Source organism: Macaca thibetana, chromosome 3 (assembly GCF_024542745.1).
Source record: "Macaca thibetana thibetana isolate TM-01 chromosome 3, ASM2454274v1, whole genome shotgun sequence".
Lineage (NCBI taxonomy): Eukaryota > Metazoa > Chordata > Mammalia > Primates > Cercopithecidae > Macaca > Macaca thibetana.
In genome coordinates this window covers 71,144,136-71,170,014 of record NC_065580.1, presented here as the reverse complement: position 1 = coordinate 71,170,014, position 25,879 = coordinate 71,144,136, and the positions used below count along the sequence as shown (strand labels likewise).

The window sequence follows — 25,879 nt, the reverse complement described above, 5'->3', positions numbered from 1 at the left end:
AGAAATCCTCAAAAGTTTATACATTAAGCAGTACACTTCTAAATAAATTTTGGGTCAAAGAAGAAATCACAACAAATACTAGAAAACATGTTGAGCTGAATTATAGTAACAAAATAAGAACAGAAATGATTGAAAAAGAAAATATTTACTTAATGGGCATGTAGTTTCAGTTTGCTCATTTGTAAAAGAGGGATAATAACTGAGCCTGCTTCCTTGCATTCTAGTGAGGATTAGATGAGCTAATACGTAAAAATATTTAAAATGGTGCCGATCATATAGTAACCACTCAAAAGCTATTAGCTGCTGTTGCTGCTGCTACTACTAACACCACCATCATCACCACCACTATGACTATTAATACTGTTATTACAGGATGAACTATATGCACATATTCTTACTTTAACAAATATGGTAATCACCTGGGCTATGAGGAGTCTGGATATTCTAAAGCAACTGGTACCTAGTTTGCCAGGTTACATATGGGCATTCCTATGCTAGAAGGGATGATATATAGTGGAGCTCTCTTTTTGGTATAAATCACATCCTGCCATTACCCTGTTTAAAGTTTTCCTAGTGTATTTAATGTATAGTCCAAACTTTCTCTCATGGTCAACAGGGATGCATTGTCTAACCCCTGCTCAGTTCTTTAACTTCACCTCTTTCCCTTTTCTCACTTTGCTATAAGCATTTATTCTTACAGAGTCTTTGCACTGTCTGTTTCATTTAGCTGGAATGCTGTTTCTTCAGCTCCTTGCATGGCATGTTTCTTTTTTTTCAGAAGTCAGCTCAAATGTCACCTTTCCAGAGAAGACTTACCTGACCATCCTGTCTGTGGTTGGATTCCCTCTGCCCTATGTTGTTCTCTATCCAAGCATTGGTTCATTTCCTTCAAAGACTGTATCAAAATCTGTAATTATTCATGTGTTAGTAAACACATGTACTTTGTCTCATTGATTATGTTGTTATATTTATGAGTTTAGGATACTTGCCTCTCATGTTTAGAATGCATTAAAAGTGTCTGTTGTAGTGGCTGGTTCCTAGGAGGTACTGAAAATATTTGTTGAATAAATGACTGAATTTGATCGGTAGGGTTAAGGTCTTGGGTGGGAGGTTACACTAAGTGACCTCTGATGTCTTATTTCTTCTCTAAAACCTGAATCTATACTATAACTACTCTAAGTAGTTTGTCCTAGGGAGAAAAATGGTAAATTCCAGTAAGAATTAGGCACATTCTTCCACATGGATCTTCTTCTTAGTGGAGTTGTGATAACATGCAATCATCTTCTTTAAACACTGATGTGATTCTTTGCTGTGTAGGAATTGACCCCTCTCCCCAAGTCCCTGATTTTACTCTACCTCATGCTACACCAAAGAACTTTTAGCAAGCCCAAGATAAACACAATGCATTAATTAAAATGATACCTTAAAATTTAAATTTGACAAATAGCAGGCTTCTGGTTGTCACTAAGCAACAGTGTTAGCACTAAATTAGATGTTTTATGGTTGTTCAGGCAAGGTGTTTCATTGATCTTAGCACTCTTAGCACTCTTTCTCTTGCTCTAGAAAATATAAATTATGGAGGCAGAGCAGGATGGCCAAATAGAAAGCTCAACTTATTATCCCCCCTGCAGGAATACCACATTTAACAATTATCTACACAAAAAGCACCTTCATAATAACCTAAAATCAGTTGAACACTCACAGTAGCTCGTTTTAACTTTGTGTTGCTGAAAGAGACACTAAAGAGGGTAGGAAAGACAGTGTTGAATTGCTGACACCACTCCTTTCCCATCCTGTGACTGAAGCTGCCTGGCAACGAGAATCTGTGTGCTTGGGAGAGGGAGAGTACAGCAATTGTGAAACATTGCATTGAACTCAGTGCTGGGCTGAACTCAGCTGATGCCCATCCATGGCGGGAGTATTTAAACCAGCTCTAGTCAGAGGGGAATCACTCATTCCAGCCATTGGAACTTGAGTTCCTGTAAGCCTCGCCACCATGAGCTAAAGTGCTCTGGGACTCTAAATAAACTTGAAAGGCAGTCTAAGCCACAAGCACTGCAACTCCTAGGTGAGTCCTAATGCCAAACTGGGCTCAGACCCAGTAGCTTGGGGGCATGTGACTTACTGAGATACCAGCCAGGGTGGCTAAGAGGAGTGCTTGTGCAACCCCTCCCCAAAACCTAGGCTTTACAGCTCATGGCTCCAAAAGAGACCCCTTTCTTCCACCTGAGGAAAGAAGAGGGAAGAGCAAAGAGGTCATTGTCTTGCATCTTGGATACCAGCTCAGCTGCAGTATATAGGGCACCAGGCAGAGTTTTGAGGCCCCCATTCCAGACCCCAGTTTCTAGAAAACATTTCTAGACATACTCTGGGCCAAAAGGGAACTTGTGCTTCCTTGAAGGGAAGGACACAGTACTAGCAGGACACATCACCTGCTGACCAAAGAACCACTGGGCCCTGAATACCCAGCAGTGATACCCAGGTAGTAGGCCATGGGCCTTGGGTGGGACTCATGGTTTTGCTGACTTCAGGTGAGACCCAGCAAGTTCCCAGCTATGGTGGCTATGGTGAAAGATTCCTGCTTTGGAAAAGTAGAGGGAAAAGCAAAGGGGACTTTTCTCATATCTTACATACTAGTTTGACTACAGAGGGGTAGAGCACCAAGTGGGCTCTTGGGATCCCTGATTCCAGGCCTTGGCTCCTGGATAGCGTTTCTGGACCTGTCCTGGGCCAGATGGGAGCCCAACACTCTGAAGGGTGAGTCCCAGGCTTGGCAGCATTCACCACAAGCTGACTGAAGAGTTCGTGGACCTTAAGGGAACATTGGTGGTAGCTTGGCAGTATTCCCCATGGGACTGTCATGGTGGTGGCCCTGGGGTGATTGACGCTTCTCTGCCTGTGGAAAGGAGAGGGAAGGGTGGGAAGAACTGTATCTCATGGTTTGCATGCTGGCTCAGCCATGGTAGAATAGAACACCAGGTAGACTTCTAAGGTTTTTGATTCCAGTCTCTGACTCCCAGATGGCACCACTGGATCCATCTGGGGCCTAAGGGAACTTGCCGTCTTGAAGGGAAGGACACAAACCTGGCTAGCTTTGCCACCTGCTGATTGTAGAGCCCTAAGACCTTGAGTGAAAATAGGTGGTAGCCAGGTAGTGGTTATAGTGGGTCTTTGGTGAGACCCAGTGCAGTCATAGTGGTGATGGCCACAGAGATGCTTGTGTCATACCACCCCCCAGCTCCAGGTGGCTCAGAACAGAGAAACACTCTGTTTGGGAGAAAGTAAGAAAAGAGAACAAGAGTCTCTGCTTGGTAATACAGATATTTCTTCTGGATTTTATCTAAGACTATCAAGGCAGTAGCCATACAAGTCTGTAAGAACCACAGTGTAACTGGCCTTGGAGTGCCCCCTAAGGCAGATATAACTTAGATCACAATATGCAAGTCCTTTCAAATACCTGGAAAGCCTTTCCAAGAAGGACAAATACAAACAAGCCCAGACTGTGAAGACTACAATCAATAACTCTTCAATGGCCAGACACAGACGAACATCCACACACATGAAGACCATCTAGGAAAGCATGACCTCACCAAATTAACTAAATAAGGCACTAGAGACCAATCCTAGAAAAACAGAATGGGACAGTTCAGGCGGAGAATTCAAAAGAGCTATTTTGAGGAAACTCAAAGAAGTTAAAATTAACACAGACAAGGAATTAAGAATTCTATCAAATAAACTTAACAAAGAAATTGAAATAATTAAAAAGAATCAAGCAGAAATTCTAGAGGTGAAAAGTGCAATTGACTTACTGAAGAATGCATCAGAGTCTTTTAATAGCAGAATTGATCAAGCAGAAGAAAGAATTAATGAGCTTGAAGACAGGCTATTTGAAAACACACAGTCAAGGAGATAACGCTTGGCTCTTGGATGGTATTTCTGGACCTAACGTGGGCCAGAGGGGAATTTACCACTCTGAAGGGTGAGTCCCAGACCTGGCAGCATTCACCACAAGCTGACTGAGAGAAGACAAAAGAAAAAAACAATAAAAGTAAAAGGAAACAAAAGAAAAAACAGTAAAAACAATGATGTACACCTACAGGATCTAGAAAATGCTCTCAAAAGGGCAAATCTAATAGTTATTGTCCTTAAAGAAGAAGTAGAGAAAGAGATAGGGAAAGTTTATTCAAAGGGATAATAACAGACCACTTCCCAAACCTAGAGAAAGATATCAATATCCAAGTACAAGAATTTTATAGAACACCAAGCAGATTTACCTAAAGAAGACTACCTCAAGGCATTTAACAGACAAACTCCCTAAGGTCAAGGATAAAGAAAGGATCCTAAAAGCAGGAAGAGAACAGAGGCAAATAGCTTACAATGGGATTCCAATACATCTGGCACCAGACTTTTCAGTGGAAGTCTTACAGGTCAAGAGAGAGTGGCATGACATATTTAAAGTGCTGAAGGAAAAGACCTTTTACCCTAAAATACCATATCTGGTGAAAATATCCTCCAAACACGAAGGAGAAAATAAAGACTTTCCTAGACAAAAAAAAGCTGAGGGATTTCATGAACACCAGACCTGTCCTTCAAGAAATGCTAAAGGGAGTACTTCAGTCAGAAAGAAAAGGACATTAATGAACAATAAAAAATCATCTGAAGGTACAAAAGTCACTGATAATAGTAAGTATAGAAAAAACCCCACAGACTATTATAAAGTCTGTGTTTACACACCATAGACTGGTGGGTAAGATAAGAGTAGTTCACACAGTTACACACTGTAATTGTGGTGTGTAAACTACTCTTGAGTAGAAATACTAAAAGATGAGCCAATCGAAAGTAATAACCACAACAACTTTTTGAGATGTAGATACTTCAATAAGATATAAATAAAAACAACTAAAAGTTAAGAAGCAGGGGGATAAAGTTGAGGGGTAGACTTTTTATTAGTTTTCTTTTTGCTTGTTTGTGTATGCAAATAGTGTTAAGTTGTTATTAGCTTAAAATAATGGGTTATAAGATAGTAATTGCAAGCCTCATGGTAACCTCAAATGAAGACATATTATAAATACACAAAAAATAAAAAGCAAGAAATTAAATCATACCACCAGAGAAAATTAACTTCGTGAGAAGAAAGGCAGGCAGGAAGGAAAGAAAGATGAGAAGCTCACAAAATACACAAAAAACAAATAACAAAATGGCAGGAGTAAGTCTTTACTTATTTATAACAGCACTGAATGTAAATGGACTAAACTTGCCAATCAAAAGACATAGAGTGGCTGAATGGATAAAAAACCAAGACCCAATGATCTATTGCCTACAAGAAATGCACTTTGTCTATAAAGATACAAATAGACTGAAAATAAAGTGATGGAAAAAGTTATTCCATGCCAATGGAAACCAAAAAGGATGAGAAGTCACTATATTTATATCAGACAAAATAGATTTCACGACGAAAATTATAAGAAGGGACAAAGTAAGTGTAAAATGATAAAAGGGTCCATTCAGCAAGAGTATATAACAATTTAAAATATATTTGCACCCAACACTGGCACCCAGAGAGATAAAGCAAATATTTCTAAAGCTAGAAAGAGACAGATAGGCCCCAATACAATAATAGCTGGAGACTTCAATACCCTACTTGCAGCATTGGACAAATATTCCAGACAGAAAATCAACAAGGAAACAATGGATTTAGTTTGCACAGATGGACCTAATAAATATTTACAGAACATTTCATTCAAATGAAAAAAGAGTACACATTCTTTTCCTCAGCATATGGATCATTTTCAAGGATAGACCATTATGTTAGGTCACAAAACAAGTCTTAAAACATTCAAAAATTGAAATAATATCAAGAATTTTCTCTGACCATAATGAAATAAAACCAGAAATCAATAACAAGAGGAACTTTGGTTACTGCAAACACATGGAAATTAAACAATATGCTCCCGAATAACCAGTGAGCCAATGAAGAAATTAAGAAGAAAATGGAAAAATTTCTAGAAATAAACGATAATGGAAACACAATATAACCAAACCCATGGGACACAACAAAAGGAGTACTAAGAGAGAAGTTTATAGCTATAAGTGCCTTATCAAAGAGGAAGAGAAAAACTCTTTCCATCAAAAAGAGGATAAACTTCAAATAAACAATCTGACACTGCATCTTAAAGAACTAGAAAAGCAAGAGCAAACCAAACCCAAAATTAATAGAAGAAAAGAAATAATAAAGATCAGAGCAGAAATGAATGAATTTGAAATGAAGAAAATAATACGAAAGATCAATGAAACAAAAGTTGGTTTTCTGAAAAGCTAAACAAAATTTACAAATCTTTAGCCAGATTAACCAAGAAAAAGATATAGAAGACCCAAATAAAACAATCAGAAATGAAAAAAGAGATATTACAACCGATACTGCAGAAATTCAAAGGCCCATTAGTGGCTACCATGAGCAATTATATGCCAACAAATTGGAAAATCTAGGAGAAATGGATAAATTCCTACACACTTACAAACAACCAAGATCGAATTGTGAAGAAATCCAAAACCTTAACAGATCAATAACAAGTAAGAAGATGAAAGCCATAAGAAAATGTCTCCCAGAAAAGAAAAACCTGGGACCTCATCACTTCACTACTATATTCTTCCAAACATTTAAAGAAGAACTACTGCCAATCCTACTCAAACTATTCTGACAAAAATTGAGGAGGAGGGAATACTTCCAAACTCATTCTACAAGGCCAGTATTACCCTGATACATGAACCAGACAAACACACACACACACACAATACTACAATACTACAGGCAAATATTCCTGATGAACACTGATGGGAAAATCCTCAACAAAATACTAGCAAACCAAATTAAACAATACATTGAAAAGATCATTCATCACAAGCAAGTGGGATTTATCCCAAGGATGCAAGGATGATTCCACATGTGCAAATCAAGTAATGTGATACATTGTATCAAAAGAATGAAGGACAAAAACCATATGATCATTTCAGTTGATGCTGAAAAAACATTTGATAAAATTCAACATCCCTTCATGACAAAACCCCTCAAACAACTAGGTATAGAAGGCACACCTCAACATAATAAAAGCCACATATGACAGACTCCAGCTAGTATCATACTGAATGGGGAAAAACTGAAAGCCTTCACTTCAGATCAACACAATAAGGATGACCATTTTCACCACTGTTATTCAACATAGCACTAGAAGTCCTAGCTAGAGCAATCAGACTAGAGAAAGAAATAAAGGGCATCCAAAATTGGAATGGAAGAAGCAAAATTATCCTTATTTGCAGATGATATGATCTTATACTTGGAAAAACCTAGGCTCCACTAAAAATGAGTAGAACTGATAAACAGATTCAGTACAATTGTAGGATACAAAATCAACATAAAAAACCAGTATCATTTCTATATGCCAACCACAAACAATCTGAAAAAGAAATTAAGAAACCAATCCTATTTACAATAGCTACAAATAAAATAAAATACCTAGGAATTAACCAGAGAAATGAAAGATCTTTACAATGAAAACTATAAAACATTGAAGCAAGAAATTGAAGAGGACACACAAAAAATGGGCAAATATTCCATGTTCATGGATTAGAAGAATCAATATTGTCAAAATGTCCATACTACCCAAGGCAATCTATAGATTTAATGCAATCCCTATCAAAATGCCAATGACATTATTCACAGAAATAGTAAAAACAATCCTAAAACTTACATGCTATCACAAAAGACCCAGAATAACCACAGGTGTCCTAAGCAAAAAGAACAAAACTGAAGGAATTGCATTACCTCAGTTTAAATTACACTACAGAGCTATAGTAACCCAAACAACATGGTACTGGCATAAAATCAGACATGTAGATCAGTGGAACAGAATAGAGAAATCATAGATAAATTCTCACATCTACAGTGAACTCATTTTTGAGAAAAGTGCTAAAGGCATACATTGGGGAAAGGACAGTCTCTTCAATAAATGATGCTGGGAAAACTGGATATCCACATGCAGAAGGATGAAACAAGACCCCTGTCTCTCACCATATACAAAAATCGAGTCAAAATAGATTAAAGACTAAAATTTAAGACTTCAAACTATGAAACTACTAAAAGAAAACATCGGGGAAACTCTCCAGGACACTAAATTGGGCAAAGATATCTTGAATAATACTCCACAAGCACAGGCAACCAAAGCAAAGATGTACAAATGGGATCACATCAAGTTAAAAAGCTTCTGCACAGCAAAGGAAACAGTCATCGAAGTGCAGAGACAATTCACAGAATAGGAGAAGATATTTACAAACTACCCAACTGACAAGTGATTAATAACCAGAATATATAAGGATCCCAAACAACTCGATAGGAAAAAATCTAATAATCCAATTTAAAAATAGACAAAAGATCTGAATAGACATTTCTCAAAAGAAGAAATAAAAATTGCAGACAGGTATATGAAAAGGTATACCACATCATTGATCATCAGAGAAATGCAAATCAAAACTACAATGAGCTATCTCACCCCAGTTAAAATAGCTTATATCCCAAAGACAGGCAATAACAAATGCTGCCAAGGATGTGGAGAAAAGGGAACCCTTGTACACTGTTGGTTGGAATGTAAATTAGTACAATCACTATGGAGAATAATTTCGAGGTTCCCCAAAAAACTAAAAATAGAGCTACCATAAGATCCAGCAATCCCACTGCAAGGGTACACCCCAAAGAAAGGAAATGAGGATATCAAAGAGATATCTGCACTCTCATGTTTATTACAGCACTATTCATAATAACCAAGATTTCAAAACAACCTAAATTCCACCAATAGGTGAATGGATAAAGAAAATGTGGCACATATACACAACGGAGTACTATTCAGTCATAAAAAAGAATGAGATCCTGTGATTTGCAACAACGTGGATGGAACTAAAGGTAATTATCTTAAGTAAAATAAGCCAGACACAGATAGACGAATGTCACATATTCTCACGCATTCGTGGGAGTTAAAAATTAATTAAACTCATGGAGATAGAGAGTAGAAGGATGATTACCAGAGGCTGGGAAGGGTATTGCAGGGGGTGAGGGTGGAGAAAGTAGAGATGGTTAATGGGTACAAAAATATTTAGAAAGAATGAATAAGACTTAGTATTTGTTAGCACAACAGGGTGGCTATAGTAAAAATAATTGAACTGCACATTTAAAAATAACCAAAAGACTATAATTGGATTATACCCTTTTGTATATATTGGATTAGATTGTTTGTAATATAAAAGATAAACACTTGAGATGATGGATACCCAATTTATCCTGGTGTGATTACACATTGCATGCCTATATCCAAATATCTCATGTAACTCATAAATATACACACCTATGTGCTCACAAAAATTAAAAATTAAAACATAAATTATCACTGAGAAAGATGGAGTTTTTAAAATGAGTCATCCTGATATTAAACTCAAGCTATGAGATGTGGACAGAGAAATGTCCCCTTCCAGCAGAGAGATTTCTCCCTTCTGTTGTGCTGTAGTTTTTCACACTAGCTATGCCATTCTCATAAAACTCAGGCACTTTAAGTCCCAACTAAGTGTGTAATGTGGTACCTGGGTCTTATTTCAGTGATTAAATATCCTTTTTTAAAAAGAAGTGAAGACTCCCTATAAGTGATTGCAGTTGGGTGGTTGTTTTAATATCTATGGGGTTATGTATTTTGCTGATACCAGGGCATTCCTTTTTAGAGCAACATTACGTCCAGGAGTCACATATATCATGACTGATTTGAAACAGACACTTACTCAGGAGAGGTTAGACACTACTGAAATATAGTCTGTATCAGGTATAATGCCTGTTTGTCAGTTTGAGAGAGTGAAGGAAAACAAAATGAATTTTTTGGGGCAGAAAATAGTATGCCTTATGCATTTGGGTAAGTGGAGGAAAATATTAGTTTAAAATTAGGCAAGCTACGTATTATATTTTTGGGCTCCAAGTTCCCCCAGTTCTCTAGCTGCGTTGATCTAGTATTTGAAGATAAGTGATTCTGACGCTTGTGGAAAAGAATGTTCTGTTACATTGTACAGTGTGTTCCCAGACCTTCCCACATAGATTTAGTGAGGGCTGCCATTCCTCTGGTTCCTTCCTCCACTGAGAGTAGCTTTAGACAAGGGAGGTTGAAAAATACAACAAACTCCGGTCTGAAAAGCCCTATGATTTTTAGATTACCCTTAATTACTAAATAAGCATTAAACTAAATTCCATATTTGAAGAAATTGATTTTATCCCATAGCACTAAGCTACAAATGTAGGAGAAACAAACTCAAAAGTAAAGAAACATAACTTTTGTTTGAATAGAATCCTTGTGAATCTGCTTGTGAACCTATTAAAAATTATGAACCTCAACCTAGGAAGACTGTCTCTTTCACCTATCACTCAGGATATGATGGCCTGTCAGCTTTTAAATGTATGTCTGCTTGTGTTTCTGATTTTATTAATTGCAACTTCAATTTATTAAAGAACCTTGAAAAGAAAAAAAATCTTCCCAAACAACATTCATTACCTCTGTGTAGTTGGTTACCACATTTAAGAGATGATGTGATTCTGAAGAAAGCTTTATTATTCTATCAGACAGGGTTGGTGTAGTGAAGATCTACAGAGAGACATCCATGCCATGTGAAGATGGAATGAAGATCACAAAGCCTTGTCCTTCAAAGAGAAGGGGTAGCAATAGAGTACCTTGGCTCTCTAACTACAGAGTGCATGGTTATCCCAGAACTACAACAAGGTAGCTGGGTTTGCAGCCACAACTCTTGGGCTCAGGTCCTGACTATACTATAGATCAGCTTTGTGATTTGGGTCAAGTCACCAAGTTGCCCTAAGCTTCAGTACCACTGTTAAAATTTTGTTATGATTACTGTTAAATTTTGTTACAATTAACCATCTCTCAGGGTTCTTGTGAGGATTAGATGAGACCATGCATAAAAGGGTGAAAGGGTGATATAAATGGAAGTGATAATTATTATCACAAGCTCTTTCTAGCCTTACTTGATTTTCTACCTTATGTTCAGTGTTGTTGGATATTAGTTGTCATTCCCTTATTTTATTGGTAGTAACAAATAGTCAATGGATAAGTGGGCTTTCAATTACAACCTTTCATTGGGACTAACCCAAACCTGAGTCCCAGCAATGTATACTTACACTACAGGCATTTAAAAATATGTACTTCGGAGGCCGAGGCAGGCGGATCATGAGGTCAGGATATCAAGACCATCCTGGCTAACACAGTGAAACCCCTTCTCTAGTAAATATACAAAAAATTAGCCAGGCGTGGTGGCGGGCGCCTGTGGTCCTGGCTACTCGGGAGGCTGAGGCAGGAGAATGGCGTGAACCCAGGAGGCGGAGCTTGCAGTGAACCAAGACCGCGCCACTGCACTCCAGCCTGGGCGACAGAGTGAGACTCTGTCTCAAAAAAAAAAAAAAAAAAAAAAAAAAAATTGTACAAAAATGCTGCTGGTAAACTACAGCATCCTCTGGCAGGCATAATCCCTGGCCCACAAAATCTGGACTTAGGACTCTGTATAGCTTTTCTTTTAGACTTAAAGAATAGACAAATCTATAAGAAAACGTAGAATCTTGCCAGTTAGAGCTTATGATGAATCGGGTATTTATTTTATAATTTTCTTTTTCTAGTTATTTCTAAAGGAGGCAAATGATACTTAATAAAGCTACCCACCCTTGCTCAGTAACTTAGCGGCAGGTCCTGGTATGCGACTATAATCTTTAATTAATGAATGTTTGGTTTCTATCTATCAATAGCTTGTCTAAAGGAAATTATATTAAGGGTCAATTATCTAAGAGACATGCTTCCTGCGTATCTATTTTCATATTTTATCTTTGGATTTAGTTAGATGACTAAAGGCATATGTTCCTTTAGCTTCTAAAGAATGAATGCCTTTCCTAGAACTGTACTAAGATGCTATGTCTTCAGCTTTTTAAAAAAGTGGTTGCAAGAAAAAGCATGTGAAGTCAACTTTAGATTTTAGTAAAAATGCTCTGGAGGACATTGTCCATGTTAGTGTCCTGGAAATGAAATCATACGGAAGAGATTTCTTTGAGAATTTAATTCCAGGAACAATTTTGTCTTTCTCAAGGTATCCTTTTAAATAATGAGAGCTACATAATTGCTTTGTTGTGTGTGTTTGTCATCCCAGCTTCAAGAAGCTTGGAGAAAAATGTAATGCTCAATTATAGCATTACTGTTTACTTTAATAGCTATCTTATGTACATTTTACTTTAAAAGAAACCTGTTAGATTGTAACTCATATCTATTGTTGTAAGCCATATCAATTTTTTTGGGGGAAAGAAGCCTGATATAAAGAGAAATAAAATAGTAGATGTTAATAATAGGACTTAGAAAAAGAAGATAGGAAGAGAGAAAACCATCATCATCATCATCATCATCATCATCACTATCATTATCATTATGATAGAGGAGGGCTACTTATTAATGCAGGAAAAGAAACTCAGCCATTTTTACTTCTATTGAGTGCTTTAAAAATTAAGAAACATTTTTTAAACAGAAAAATACAGAGAAACATAGAAAATGCACCGATGTACCCACTACTCAGATTTAACAAATATTACTTTTTGCCATATTTTCTTCAGGTGAAAAATTCTAGAGCAATAAAAATGACAGATAGAATCAAAGTTCTCCATTTGTCCTTACCATTCCCTTGATCTCCTCCCTCTCTTCACTTGTCCGTACTCGGAGGAGAACTTGTCTATCTGGGCATTTATACATTACTGCACATGTATTTTGTAATTTACCTTTTTCTCCCAGCAAAGTTTTTGATTTTTAGGCATGTCAATCAATTTAATTCATGTTAATTGCTAAGTTCCATTGTATAAACACATGATACAATTATTCATTCCTTTATTGAGGACATTTAGAGTTTTTCCAATTTCCTTCTGCTGCAAATGGTACAGCTTCGTGCATGTCTCCACGACAGAGTTTCAGCAGGGTCTGTGCCTCAAAGGGGAATTGCTGGGTCATAGACCTGCTTCCCGTCCCCTCCCCTCCCATTCCTTCCCTCCCCTCCCCCCCCCTCCCCCCCCCCTCCCCTCCCCTCCCCCCCCCTCCCCTCCCCTCCCCTCCCTCCCTCCCTCCTTCCTTCCTTCTGCAAATAATACAGTGCCTCTTATGTGCTGGACATCATTATAGGCAATTGAGGATGCTACAGTGGATAAGGTGGTAAGAATTCGATTTTTATGAAGCTTAAATTCTGGGGGAAGGTGGTCAGGAGCAGTGGCTCACACCTGTAATTCCAGCACTTTGGGAGGCTGAGGTGGGCAGATTACCTGAGGTCAGGAGTTCGAGACCAGCCTAGTCAACATGGTGAAATCCCATCTCTACCAAAAATACAAAAATTAGCTGGGCGTGATGGCACAAACCTGTAATCCCAGCTACTCAGGAGGCTGAGGCAGGAGAACTGCTAGAGGCCAGGAGACGGAGGTTGCAGTGAGCTGAGATCACGCCACTGCACTACAGCCTCGCCAACAAAGCAAGACTCTGTCTCAAAAAAAAAAAAAAAAAAAAAAAAAAAAAAAAAAAAAAAAAAAAAAAAAAAAAAAATTCTGGGGGAAAGTACAGTGGAAGAAAAGGTAGGCAATAAATGTGATAAGTAAGCAAAATACAATTATGTTAATGACAAGTGCTCTGGAGAAATAAAAACAGGGCAGATGATAGGAAGTGTATATGTGAAGAGGCCTGCCATGTTTTATAAGGTGTTAAAGAAAATCTCATTGTGATTTTAATTTTCATGTCTTATGAGTGATGAGGAACATCTTTCATGTGATTAAAACTGTTCATATGTATTGAAATCCTTAAAAATTCTTTTACTATTCTATTGTTGATATAATCCTTTAAATTCAAATACTCCTTAAATATGTACAAACTAAAAGTAATCACAAACTTATGCTTTCTGCTCTAATAGCTTGTAGCTCTTTTCAAAACAAATGTACAAATTACATCCAACTATCTCCTCTGCAAAATTAACAATCTATAAATTAACATAAGTACTTCAATATGAAACAAGTGTTAGTGGCTATGGCTCAGGTTCTCTTGGGTTTGGTCCGCCTTTCCCACTGGGTGCTATGAAAAGATGTAATTTTCTCACTACTCTTTTCTGTTCGAAATAATGAAACACTTGCATTCCTTCAGAGCACTGTGAAATCATTTCAAGCGAAAGTCTTATTTACCTCTGACTCTCCCTCTGTTAATTGCTAAATAGCTGGAGTCAATTAAAGTGGGACTCCTTGGCAACAATCTGACTGCAAACACAAAGGCAAACTGGACTTGCGAGGTGACATTTTGTTACCAGGTAGCCACCCAGATTACCCAGAATATGCTTACTTTAGATTATCAGCAACCCTGAATTAATAAATTCTCAATGATATATTTCAATAGAGAACATGCAAATACCTCCAAATGGGTTAACAAACATGAGTTTGAGAAATTCTGATCTAAATCTATAGGTTCTATAAGCTCAAGGAGGATCACGAAATCTAACATGGTTTCTGGAATAGACTGACTTTTTTAGGGCGCATTGTAACCCAGTTGGCCGAGCTACATTTTAAAGAATTATTTGGAGTCTTTATCCTTGGTTTGCCTAGTTTGAAACCGTACCCTGTGTGAAGCTCAAGATGGATTCCTCTTAATCATAGAGAAGACCAGGTAAAATTTGCTGTGCTGTCCTTTGTTCTATGGTGCTCTCACCTTATTACCAGACTTCCTTGTGCTTGCCTTCCCTCTCAGGTCCAGATATGCAAGTAGTCTTCTTTTCTTACTTATTACATAATAATTGTATGTATTTATGGGGCATATGTAATAATTTGATACATGCATACAGTATGTAATGATCAAATCAGGGTATTTATTATATCCATCACTTCAGACATTTATCATTTCTTTATGTTGAGGACATTTCAACCCTTCTAGCTGTTCTGAAATATACAATAAATTATTGTTAACTATAGTCACCCTATTGTGCTTTTGAACACTAGAATTCATTCCTTCTCTCTAACTTCATTTGCATACCCATTAACGAACCTCTTTTCATTACTACCCTATCCTCAAACCCTTCCCAGCCTTTGGTAACCATCATTCTCTTCTTTTTTTTTTTGAGATGGGGTCTCACCTTGTTGCTCAGGCTGCAGTGCGGTGGCATGATCTCAGCTCACTGCAACTTCTGCCTCATGGGTTCAAGTGATTCTAGTGCCTCAGCCTCCCAAGTAGCTGAGATTACAGGCACCCACCATGCCAGGCAAATTTTTGTATTTTTAGTGAAGATGGCATTTCACCATGTTGGTCAGGCTGGTCTTTCCTGACCTCAAGTGATTCACCCGACTCAGCCTCCCAAAGTCCTGGGATTACAGGCAAGAACCACTGTGCCAGGCCTCATTCTACTCTCTACCTTCAGGAGATTAGCTTTTTTAGCTCTCACATGTGAATGAGAACATGTGATATCTGCCTTTCTGAGCCTGGCTTATTTCACTTAATATAGTAACCTCCAGCTCTATCTTTGTTGCTGCAAGGAACAAGATTTTATTTTTTATGGCAGAATAGTATTCCCTTGTGTATGCCTATCATATGTGTGTGTATGTATGAATGTATGTATGTGTGTGTGTATACACACACACACACACACATATATATATACACACACACACACGCTTTTGTTTTGAGGAAGGGTCTCATTCTGTCACCCAAGCTGGAGTGCAGTGGTATGATCATGGCTCACTGCAGCCCTGACCTCCCGGTCTCAAGCCACCCTCCCACCCCAGCCTCCCAAGTGGCTGGAACTACAGGCATGTGCCATCATGCTTGGATAATTTAAAAAATTTTTCTTTCGTAGAGACAAATCTCACTATATTGCTCTGGCTGGTCTTACACTCATGGGCTGAAGCGATCCTCCCATCTAAGCTTCATAAGGTGCTGGGATTACAAGGCATAAACCACCAAGTTCAGCTCCACATTTTCTTTATCCATTTATCTGGTTATGGACACTTAGATTGATTCCATATCTTGGATATTATAAATAATGCTGCAGTAAGCATGGGGTGCAGGTATTCCTTTTATATACTGATTTCCTTTTCTTTGGAAAAATATTGAGTAGTGAGATTGCTAGATTGTATGGTAGTTTTTTAGTTTTATTTATTTTTTCTTTTTTGGAGAAACCTCCATGCTGTTTTCCATAATGATTGGTTTAATTTACATTCTCACAACAGTGTATAAGAGTCCTCTTTTCTCTGCATCCTCACTAGCGTCTGTTATTTTTTGTCTTTTTGATAAAAGCCATTCTGTGTGAGATGAGATGATATTTCACTGAGGTTTCACTTTGCATTTCCCTGATGGTTAGTGATATTGAGCATTTAAAAAAATATATATATATATCTGTTGGCCATTTTTATGTCATCTTTTGAGAAATGTCTATTTAAATCCTTTGCCTGCTTCTTAATGGGATTATTTGTTTCTGTTTTTGTTTTTGTTTTTGCCATAGAGTTGTTTGAGTTCCTTGTATTTTCTGAATATTAATCCTTTGTCACATGTATAGTTTGCAAATATTTTCTCCCATTCAGGATGTTGTCTCTTTAATCTGTTGATCATTTTCTTTGCTGTGCAGAAACTTTGTAGTTTTATATAGCCCCATTTGTCTATTTTTGTTTTTGCTGCCTGTGCTGTTAAATTCTTAGCCATAAAATCTTTACTTGGACCAATGTCCTGAAGCATTTCTCCATGTCTTTTATAGTTTTGGATCTTACTTGTAAGTCTTTAGTACATTTTGAGTCAATTTTCGTATATGGTGAGACATATGAGTCCCACTTCATTTTTCTGCATATGGGTATCCAATTTTCTCACGTATGAAGAGGCTGTCCTTTTCTAAATATGTGTTCTTGGCATCTTTGTCAAAAATCATTTGGTTGTAAATATGTGGCTTTATTTCTGGGTTTTCTATTCTGTTTCATTAGTCAGTGTGTCCGTTTTTCTGCCAATACCATGTTGTTTTGGTTACTCTAGCTTTGTAGTATATTTTGAAGTCAGATAGTGTGATGCCTCCAGCTTTGTTTGTTTCCTTGGGATTGCTTTGGCATTTGGGTTCTTTTGTGGTTCCATAAGAATTTTAGGATCAGTCTTTCTAATTCTATGAAGAATGACATTGGTATTTTGATAGGGATTGCACTGAATCTGTAGATTGCTTTGGGCAATATTGTCATTTTAATGATGTTAATTCTGATCCATGAGGATGGGATGTTTTCCCATTTTTTGATGTCCTTTTCAATTTCTTTCATCAGTGTTTTGTAGTTTTCCTTGTAAATATCTTTCACCTCCTTGGCTAAATTTGTTACTACATACTTTTTTTTGTAGCTGTTGTAAATGGGATTGCCTTCTTGATTTCCTTCTCAGCTAGGTTGTTATTGGTACGTAGAAATGCTACTAATTTTTTGTATGTTGATTTTGCTTCCTGCAACTTTATTGAATTCATTTACTAAATCTGAGAGTTTTTTTTTTGGTGGAACCTTTAGTTTTTTCTAGGTATAAGAACATATTCCTATTATCTAATTTGGATGCCTTTTATTTATTTCTCTTACGTGATTGCTCTGGCTAGGATTTCCAGTACTATGTTGAGTAGGAGTGATGAAAATTGGCACCTTTGTCTTGTTCCAGTTCTTAGAAAAAAGGTTTTCAGTTTTTCCCCATTCAGAATGATGTTAGTTTTGGGATTGTCATATGTGGACTTTATTATGTTAAGGTATATTCGTTCTATGCCTAATTTGTTGTTAGTTATTATCATGATGGGCTGCTGAATTTTATCAAAGGTATTTTTGCATCTATAGAGGTGATCATATGATTTTTGTCCTTCATTCTGTTGATGTGATATTTCATATTTATTGATATGTGTGTCTTGAACATCCTTGTATCCCTGGGATAAATCCCACTTGATCATGGTGTAGTATCTTTTTGATGTGCTGTTGGATTCAGTTTGCTAGCATTTTGTTGAGGATTTTTGCATCTATGTTCAGTAGTAGAGATATTGGCCTGTAGTTTTTGTTATTGTTGTCGTTGTGTCCTTGTCTGATTTCAGGATCAGGGTAATGTTAGCCTTGTAATGACTTAGGAAGCAATCCATTCTCTTCTATTTTTTGAAATAGTAAGAGAATAAATGGTGTGTATTTTTCTTTATAGTTTGGTAGAATTCAGCAGTAAAGCAATTCAATCCTCAGGTTTTCTTTATTGGGAGGCTCTGTATTGCTGATTTGATCTTGTTACTCATTATTAGTCTGTTCAGGTTTTATGTTTTTCCATGATTCAATCTTGGTAGGTTGTATGTGTCCAGGAACTTCCCATTTCCCCTAGGATTTCCCATTTGTTAGTGTACTTTAGTTGTATCTCTGTGGTATCACTTGTAATGTCTCCTTTTTCTATTCTGGTTTTATTAATTTGGGTCTTCCTTTTTTCTTAGTCTAATAAAAGTTTTGTCAGTTTTATTTTTTAAAAAAACTACTTTCGGTTTCATTGATCCTTCATATTTTTTTAGTCTCCATTTTGTTTAGTTTTGCTTGAATCTTTATTATTTCTTTTCTTCTACTAATTTTGGGTTTGAATTCTCCTAATTTTTCTAGTTCTTTGAGGTGCACCTCTAGGTTGTTTGTTTCAAATCTGCTTTTTTTTAATGTAGGCATTTATTTCTGTAAAATTCCATCTCAGCACTGCTTTTGTTGTACCAATACCATAGGTTTTGGTATGCTGTGTTTCCACTTTCATTCATTTCAATAAATTTTTTGACTCCTTCTTAATTTCTTCATTGGAGCATTAGTCATTCAGGAGCAAGTTGTGTAGTTTTCATGTATATATACAGCATTCAAGGTTCCTCTTGCTATTGATTTCTAGTTTTATTCCATTGTGGTCTGAAAAAATGCTTGATATGAGTTCAGTTTTTAAAATTTGTTGAGATTTGTTTTGTGGTCTAACATATGGTCTATTCTGGAGGATGCTCCATGTGCTGCTGAGGAGAATTATATTCTCCTGTATATATATTCTGCAGTTATGGGGTGAAATGTTCTGTAAGGTCCGTTTGGTCTAAAGTGAAGTTTAAATCCAATGTTTCTTTGTTGATCTTCTGTCTAGATGATTTGTCTAATGCTGAGAGTGGGATGTTGAAGTCCCCAACTATTATCATATTGGGGTCTATCTCTATTTATAGATCTAATAATATTTGCTTTATATATTTGGTGTTAAAGTGTTGTGTGCATATATGTTTAGAATTGTGTTTCATAATGGTAGATATTATTTTTTGCTTCCAGATACAGGACTCCCTGAAGCATTTCTTGTAGGGCTAGTCTAGTTGTGATAAATTTCCTGTTTTTGCTTGTCTGGGATACTTGATTTCTTCTTCATTTTTGAAGGATAGCTTTGCTGGTTGTAATATTCTTGTCTGACTTTTTTCTTTCAGTTCATTGAATATATCATCCCATTCTTTCTTGGCCTGTGAAGTGTCAGCTGAGAAATCCACGTTAGTGTGATATGGATTCCCTTACATGTTACCTGATGCTTTTCTCTTGCTGTTTTTATAATTCTGTCTTTGTCCTTAGGTTTTGACAGTTTGACTATGAAGTACTTTGCAGAAGACCTTTTGGGGTTGAATCTATTTGAGGATATTTGAGATTCTTGTATTTGGATATCTATATCTCTTCAAGACCTGGTAAGTTTCTATATTTTGTTAAATAGCTTTTCTATGCCTTTGCCCATCTCTTCTTTTGGAGCTCCCCCAATTTGAATATTTGGTCACTTTATGCTGTTTATATGTGCTTTTCTTCATTCTTTTTTATTCTTTACTCTTTTTTTTTTGGGGGGGCAGTGTCTGACTTTGTTATTTCAAAGAACTGTCTTCAAGTTTAGATATTCCTTCTTCTGCTTGATCTAGTATATTGTTGAAATTCTCAATTGTATTTTTAAATTTCATTCATTGAGTTCTTCAGTTCCAGTATTTCTCATTAGTTCTTTTTCAGCATATCTTTCTCGTTGTTGAATGTTTTGTTCAGATCGGGAATTGTTTTCTCCTGATTTCTTTGTATTATTTATCTATGTTCTCTTGTATGCCCCTGAGCTTCTTTAGCATCATTATTTTTAATTCTTTTTCAGGCATTTCATAAATGTCCAATTTTGGTATCTGTTACTGGGTAATTATTGTGTTCCTTTGGAGGTGTCTTGTTTCCTTGCTTTTTCATTTTTCATGTTTCTTATATAAGGATACAAGATTTCCTTGCTTTTTCATGTTTCTTATATAAGGATGCAAGATGCTGATATCTGCATATCTGGTATAACAGTTGTCTCTACCAATTTTATGGATTGGTTTTCTTAGGTAAAGACTTTTTCCTGTAGATGTATCTATATTATTGGTTGGGTAGGGTGATTTGGCTTTGATTGTGAGTTGGCACAGCATTATAGTTTCTATATGATTTCTTCATTTGTAATCAGTGTTAGTGGTGTTTGTCAGTTCTTCGGTGGGCTAGGCTGTGATTGTTAGTAGAGGCTGTGGCAAAGCTTTGCTGGGGATGGGGATTCCAAATAGTTCAGTCTTGGGTACCAGTGGTGGAAGTAGCAGGTTGGGTGTGCAGATCCGTGGCCCCCAGCTGGTGTGCCAGGTGCCAGTGGTGGCGTGTCTAGGTGGGCTGGTCCTTGGGGCTCCAGGCAGCTTGCTTGGGTGCTAGCAGTGGGCCAGGCAGGTAGGTGGGTCCTCAGGCCCGTTGGCAGTGTGTGTTGGGTCAGTGGTGGTAGTGGCAGTGGTAGGCTAATACTGAGGCCCTTGAATATCATGCACAGGTTGCAGTAGTGGCATGAGAGGGCTAGGTGGGCCAGTTTCCAGGACCATAGGTGGTGCATTCAGGTGTGTGCCAGCAATAGTGGCAGCAGCAGGTTGAATGGTCCAGTACTTCGGTTTTTGGGAGGCAGGCATACTCACCAGCAATAGAGGGATGGGTCTATCTTCGGCCACTGGACAGAGTACATGGGCAGCTGTAGTGGTGTGGTGGGCCTATCCTCAGGCTACTGTAAAGTGTACATGGGTGCCAGTGGTGGAGGATGGCAGGAGTTGATCTCTCAACTCTTGGGTAATGTGCTGGGGCTCCGAAAGCAGTGGCAGTGGTGGTGGGCAGGGTGAGTTTGCCCTCAGGCCCCTCAGACAGTGTGTGTGGGTGCCAGCAGTGGCAAGGGGGATGGGTTGATCCCCAGGCCTCTGGATGACATATGCAGGTACCTGTGGTGGTGGCTGGAAGTAGGGAGGGTCTGTCCTAAGGCCCCCAATGGGGTGCACAGATGCTTGCTGTGGTAGGTAGGATACACAGTGGTATTTTAAATTTTATTTCATTTTTGGTATATTTGCTGAAACACTCATTTGTTCATTTGTGCTTTTATCACCTAGATCACATATTCAGGGTGGAGATGACTCAAGATCTCCAATTTCTTTCATTGATTTCTGGTAGACTTGGGGGTAGGTTCCTAGGGATGAAGATTTAATGTAACTGCCTATCCGACTATGAATCAAATTCTGTTTCATGATTCACAACTTGAGTCATCAAATATTATTTTTGGCAAGTCAGGGATATTCTATAGATGTTGAAAACAGACTTCATAGTTAATACATACTAATTGTGCTGATAGAAATGGCTTTATTGAGAATTTATTACTTGCGTGTTAGATGTTAATGCAACTGAAAATTAGCACAGGTAGCAAATTTGGCTCAAATAAAGGTAAGAAATTTTATATTAAATATGGATTCATATTTGTGTATTTGTGTATGTATGCTCATGCAAATATATATGTATATGGTTGAATCATGTGAAATTACAGCTTCTTTAGTTCAAAAATACACAAATGTCAGCAATATCATATGTTTCATATATGTATTTTTTATATATTTCAGATTTTAGCTGCCTTATGAAAGCAATAGCAAAGATGTCTAGTTTTCTTTTTTCTTAAAAAGAGGAACAATCAAATGAGTCACTTGGGTCCTAAAACAAAATTTTCTTTACAGTTGTCCCTCAGTATCAGTGAGAGATTTGTTTCCAGGATCACCTATGGATATCAGAATCCATGGATGCTCAAGTCCCTTATATTAAATGGTGTATTTTCATATAAGCTATGCACATCCCACTGTATACTTTAAATCATCTTTATATTACTTATAATACCTAGTGCAATGTAAATGCTATGTAAATAGTTGTTATATTGTTTAGGGAATAATGAGAAGAAAAAAGTCTTTATGTGTTCAATGCAGACACAACCATCATTTTTTCCCTGAATTTTAAAAATTCATAGTTTGTTGAATCCATGAATGCAGTACCCATGGATACAGAACCCATGGATACAGAGGGCCAAATATATATATATAATATTTTAATCTTGGGGAATGGTGGACAAAATACTGTAATAAGAATGTCCTGTCTCACAGAAAACTTAGAATGCTTTTGTCCTTCCTCTAGTTAATTCTTTCAAGGTCAGGGCATATCTATCCATGAAGGCTGACATCACCATTCTAGTTCACAGTGTGAGATTTTTCCCACTGAACTTAGTGATTTTTCCTTTGCTACCATTATTTTAGTAACTCTGTATTACCTTGTTTTTAAATAAATTATAAACTTCTTGGGAACAGAGACCATACCTTATTTCTCCACAGCCCTGCAGGATCTGTTGATTTGACTGAGCATTTGACTTGAAAAGCATCCCAAATAGGATTTAATTACCTAAGTCAGTGGAGTGATAAGGAATGACAGAACACAAAAAATGATGCATCTTGGGAAATCAATCAGAGATCATCCTGCTTTCAGGAATTTACAGTCTCCATTGGGAGACAGTGCAGAAACTCATGAGGGGTTTAGTGAGGTGAAATAATCCGTATTGTAGGTTCTCTTAATTGTTCTATTTCTAGCAGAATGGTAAGAAGAAGCTTAATCTGCCATATTGGATGTTCTCTGGCTAAATTGAGTGTAACAATCTTCATCTATTGATTTTAGTATGGCACTGATAATGTTTAACTGGTAAATAATAAAAGTCTGCCAGTTACCTAGTTTGTGCACTTATATTGATAATAGGGTGGCATATTCTTTGTTAGATGAATTCAAAGATATATGTAAATAATCTACAAATATAAAATCCAATTTTTAATATGTTCTAATGTTTAACAACACTATCTTCAACAAAATACCCCCATATCTCAAAAGCCAATGACAATTTTTATCACAGCTCAGGAAAGACCTTAAGGTAATAAATGACAATATTTCAGCTAACACTTTTTTCTTCTTTTGTCCTTTCTATTTTTTTAAGACAACTTAGTGCCCTAAAGAAGAAGAAAGATAATGGTTCGCAATCAATGCTCATGGACCAGACACCTAATCTGAACTTAACCAAAAAGTCAATATTTAGCTGTACCTTATCAGCGTGGAAATGTCAAGCATAGCAGAGGCACGAACAAATTTCGAAGTGATTTCTCTTTTTTTTATGTTTCCGTGTTCACAGCTATGTGGAAGCATTTCAACATCAGATAAGACAAAACGGCCTTTGGGAGAAAAAAAAAGACAGCAAATTACAATACTTGCACTTGCCGAAACCACAGTTTATGAGAGGAAAGCAGACGCTGAAGATGCATTCTATTCTCTCCTAGCCCATTCCCTGGGTCACCTTCCTGCCTGTGTGATGCTAGCCCTTAATTGTTACCCACAGCTGGCAGCCTTTAAGAGACAGATATGGTGAAATGTCTCCTTGCTGAGTAAAGTCATAATTTGTTGCCACCCAACATAATTGACACAAATCATTTGCATTCTAAATTTCCATGCCTAGGAGTAGATATATCAAGCATGACTAGAAGGACTGTGGGTCTGCGAAACAGGAGCTTCACCTGGATTTCCTGGAAGTTATGGCCAGTTAATGTAGAGAAAGAGGTTTTCAAAATTGCAAGAATTTCAGGACCTTTGTCAGAATTCCATCTCACTCCACAGGACTCCAGCTAACCTCACCCACATAACTGGTGTTGAAAGTTTTATTTTGTTAGAAAATAATGTTACACTGGAAAAAGCTATGCTGGTACTCACATTTAATGGGATGGTTGGACTGTCTGTCAGCAATGAAACATTTGGTTATGGAAAAAAGGAGACAACACAAGAAAGAAAGGTGATGATTTAAATGGATAAATATGCATTATTGCTAACTGACTTTTTAAGGAATTGTGGGTGGCCTTGACATAACAGGGAACATGAACATGGAGATCTGAAAAATAGTGATGGAGAAAACATCATTTCATCTGGGACTACAACTAGAAAGGACCTATGTGAACTAGATTCACAGAACAGTGAGTCATAGAGTTCACAAAGGCCAGTGACCAACCATTTCAAACTATGTATATAGTAAGAATCATGTAGGTGCTTGTTAAAAATGCAGATTCCTATGGCCTTCCCTCTGGAGATGCTGATTCAGGGTGTTAAAATACTTCATGCAGAGGCCATTACACTGGGGTGGCTCCATTGCTCTGGGTTTCTACTAAACAGACTGAAACCCAACTCAGTGTTAACAGGAAAACAACCAATCAGAAACTGCCAACTTACCTCTAGTGGGGCTTTCTACTGGAATCATTCAAATAAGGATACTGATCCACTTTAACCAATAAAATATTTTATTTGCCTTGTTTCATGCATTCACCCTAAAAAGCTTTCTCCTCCTGCCCCTTTGGTGGAGCCCTTTAACTGCTTGTGGTCTGGAGCTGCCCAATTCAGGAATCACTGAATGCTCAAATAAATTGTAATATTTTAATGTGCCTCAGTTTATCTTTTTTTTTTTTTTTGAGACAGGATCTCACTCTGTCATCCAGGCTGGAGTGCAGTGATGCAATCACGGCTCGCTGCAGCCTCAACCTCCCAGGCTCAGGTGATCCTCCTACCTCAGTCTCCCAAGTAACAGACCACAGGCACGGGCCACACACCTGGCTATTAAAAAAATTTATTTGTAGAGATGGGATCTCCCTATGTTGCTCAGGCTGGTCTTGAACTTCTGGGCTCCAGCGATCCTCTTGCTTTAGCCTCCCAAAGTGGGATTATAGGTGTGAGCTCCTGGCCTCAATTTGTCTTTCAACATGGAAGACTGTGGTGGGAACTGGAAACCTGTATTTTTTTTTTTTAAAACAAGATCTTTGGAGTTTTTATCATCAGGCAGATATGGAAACATTGCTGTAGGTACTCAGAAATGAGATGAATGAATGAAAGACAAAAAAAAAAAACAAAAAAAACAAAACAAAACCATAATGAGGATGCCAGAAAGGCAGTCCCAGCCCCTGATTTTGCTACATGTTCCAGCAGTGTGCCAGGGCTCCTGACCTTGTACAGTTAACTCCCAGATGTGGGAGAAATGGCCTTCAGAAGCAGCTGATAAAGGTTAGGTTTTCAAATGTCACATGGAATAATGCTCCTTCCCCTTTGTCCCGTGTTGGAATGTCATAGTGACATAAAAAGGAAGACTATATCCTTAAGTTAAATGAATGGTAAGTGTTAAAAACAGAAAGAACCCTGTTTAAGTCTCCCTTAGGAAGAAATCTTTTTCTTTGAGTCTTTCCTGCCACCAGACATAAATCCACCTGGTGTAAACCATCATCCCTCTTTAATCTGTCCATAAAGGCACAAAGGAGAAGTGGTGTTGAGAGAAGTATTCTGATCTCCATGTGGACAGTGCAACTAATAATTTCTGTACTATTTGACAACAACCTAGTTATTTCTATTCTGTTTTTGTTTTGTTTTGTTTTGTTTTTAACTTTGGTCTCCAGGGGAATT

General features: G+C 37.5%; 1 long non-coding RNA gene across 1 annotated transcript in view; it reads left to right on the top strand.

Moving 5' to 3' along the window:
* Positions 1–25,879, top strand: part of LOC126949920 (uncharacterized) — a 118,157-nt gene that overhangs the window by 5,292 nt on the left and 86,986 nt on the right. The window contains exons 2-3 of the long non-coding RNA XR_007723994.1: positions 19,661–19,770; positions 23,391–24,233. This is a non-coding gene — a long non-coding RNA (uncharacterized LOC126949920). The remainder of the gene's footprint in view (positions 1–19,660; positions 19,771–23,390; positions 24,234–25,879) is intronic.